Below are 437 nucleotides of genomic sequence, written 5' to 3'. Positions count from 1 at the left end.
AGCCTTCTGCAAACCAGCCCAAAGTTTGCTTCATGGTTTGCTCCCGCAAATGCAGACAGGCATGTGGCTGGCTGCTGCAGGCAGAAGGACACGCTGACCAGGACCTGTTGCTGACCTCGAGAGCCGTAGCTTTCACAGAGCTACAGAGGCCGAAGCCAGGTAAGACTCAGGCTGCTGCCAGGCTCTGGGAAGCATCCTTTCCAGCAGTCCTCCCTGATGAGGTTTCAGCTCTCCCTTGTCCGGAAGCACCTAACCCTGTACCCAGCACTTCCTAGTCAGTTATTTCTGTGGGGCCAGGCTGAGAGTTGAGGGTTCAGCCTGGAGCAGGGAAGGCTTGGGGAGCCCTTAGAGACCCTTCCAGTGCCTGGGGGGCTACAAGGAAGCTGGGGGGAAGGCTTTTCCCAAGGGCAGGGAGTGACAGGACAAGGGATAACGGG

Source organism: Eurypyga helias, unplaced genomic scaffold (genome assembly GCF_000690775.1).
Source record: "Eurypyga helias isolate BGI_N326 unplaced genomic scaffold, ASM69077v1 scaffold28297, whole genome shotgun sequence".
In the NCBI taxonomy this organism is placed as follows: Eukaryota; Metazoa; Chordata; class Aves; order Eurypygiformes; family Eurypygidae; genus Eurypyga; species Eurypyga helias.
The sequence above is the reverse complement of the archived record's forward strand: the minus strand, read 5'-3'. Positions refer to the sequence as shown.